Source organism: Epinephelus lanceolatus, chromosome 7, assembly GCF_041903045.1.
Source record: "Epinephelus lanceolatus isolate andai-2023 chromosome 7, ASM4190304v1, whole genome shotgun sequence".
NCBI classification, from domain to species: domain Eukaryota; kingdom Metazoa; phylum Chordata; class Actinopteri; order Perciformes; family Serranidae; genus Epinephelus; species Epinephelus lanceolatus.
The window spans coordinates 37,386,510-37,388,346 of record NC_135740.1 but is presented as its reverse complement, the minus strand read 5'-3'; positions in this window follow the sequence as shown (position 1 = coordinate 37,388,346).

Below are 1,837 nucleotides of genomic sequence, written 5' to 3'. Positions count from 1 at the left end.
GGGCGCGTGCCGCGTTCATACTTAAAGGGACAGTACAACTACTTCGGGACACACGCATATCAGAGCCTACATGTATAATTTTAAAAAAGTATTTCACTGCTGGAAATGGTCTTTTCATACAACTAGGAAGTAGAAGACGCAGTTCGTTTTAAAACTGGTGCTACATAACCAGAGAAAACAGAGGAAACAGAGCTGTGGCGGTTCCTTTTGCCCTAAGAGGTAGAAACCTACAACTACCAGAATGCTTTGCAGCACCAGCTCGCAGGTGTTGGTTGATGAAGAATAAGTTTGGCCGTTATTCCAATGGAAACAACATGGCGGGCGGCTGGTAACGCAACAAACAATTTGGAATTACGGTTAATGGTAAGGAAAATATGCTTCCGAAAACATTGTAGGCGAGAACTAGGCAACCGCGGTTACAGAATCTTGGTCTATATTTTATTAGTACTGCTTAGTTGTAGTGTTTGATATTTTTTTCAGCCCCCCTGTACAGTACAGGAAGCGGTATGGCAGCCATTTCCAGTTCCTCCACCTAATTTTGGACTGTTTAGGGCGTTTGGACAAAAAATAAGTTGGTACAGAACCCGGAAAATTGGTTCTCAGCTGAAACCAAAAAACAGCAGGTTTTTCTTTAGCATTTCATCTCAAATATATGTTTCTGAAGACATTTTACAAAGCTAGTAACACAACAAGTATTCCCGACCAGGTGATGTGACATTTAGAGTGTGCTCAATCAGTGCACCTGGCTCATCACTGAAAATATTACCCTGCCATTTCCATGACAACTTGTAACTGCCAGAGCAAAAACCAGCAGGCTACAGAACTGCTAACCACACCCTCTAGTGTTATAACAGCAAAATATCCCCCTAAAAAAGGGCAGTAACTTTTGGACTTAAGGCAAAAAATAACTATGATATCCCCAGGGAATTTATTTTTAGTTACTATTAAGGCATACAATTATTCTGTGTAAGGAATTACTGTATGTATTGAAGTGGCTGGCAATGTCATGAAATGTATAAAAGCTGCATTGTATGGGTGACTAAGCTAGCTATGCTAATCAGACAGAAAATGTGGGAATAATGGAGACAAATTTCATACTGAGACAGGTTCCCCTTGTTAGCAAACAAGAGTAACCCATACCCCCTTTACACCAGCCTGCATTTCCACCAATTTTAGCGGTACCATTTTAACCAAGGATGTGTCATCGACAGAAGCCACCGCACAATGCACAACTGAAGTAAAGAATAGAAGCAAAACCATCACATTGACTACCTGCAAACTTTTGTTTTATTGATACAGATAAGAAGACACCCAAAGTGGAGGAACCAGGGATCCTAGGGCCGGCTGCATGGAGCGGAGGGGAGACGTCCCTGCCACTACTAATGTTCTTACATTCAAGGGGCGAAAGATCTGTGAAAAGTGGCTCCCAGCTGATGACCCTGCGGCTGGCCCGCTGTCTCCGGCGGAGGTGTGACAGGCAGACATGCCTTGCAGGTAACAAACACCTGTGCTTGCATCAAAGTCTTACCCAAAAAACAAGGATGGGTCAATGACTAATGAGACTACCACACACTCTTTTTTTTTTTTTTTTTTTTTAAAGATATTTTTTGGCCATTTTGCCTGTATTGGACAGGACAGGTAAGCGTGAAGGGGGAGAGAGAGAGACGGGGGATGACATGCGGCAAGGGCCACAGGCTGGATTTGAACCCGGGCTGCTGCAGCAACAGCCCTGCACATGGAGCGCCCGCCCCGTCACCAAGCCACCGGCGTCCCTGCACACTCTTTTTTTTTTTAATCTCTCCCTTGACTTCTCCATTGTTGCCCTCTCCATCCTCTC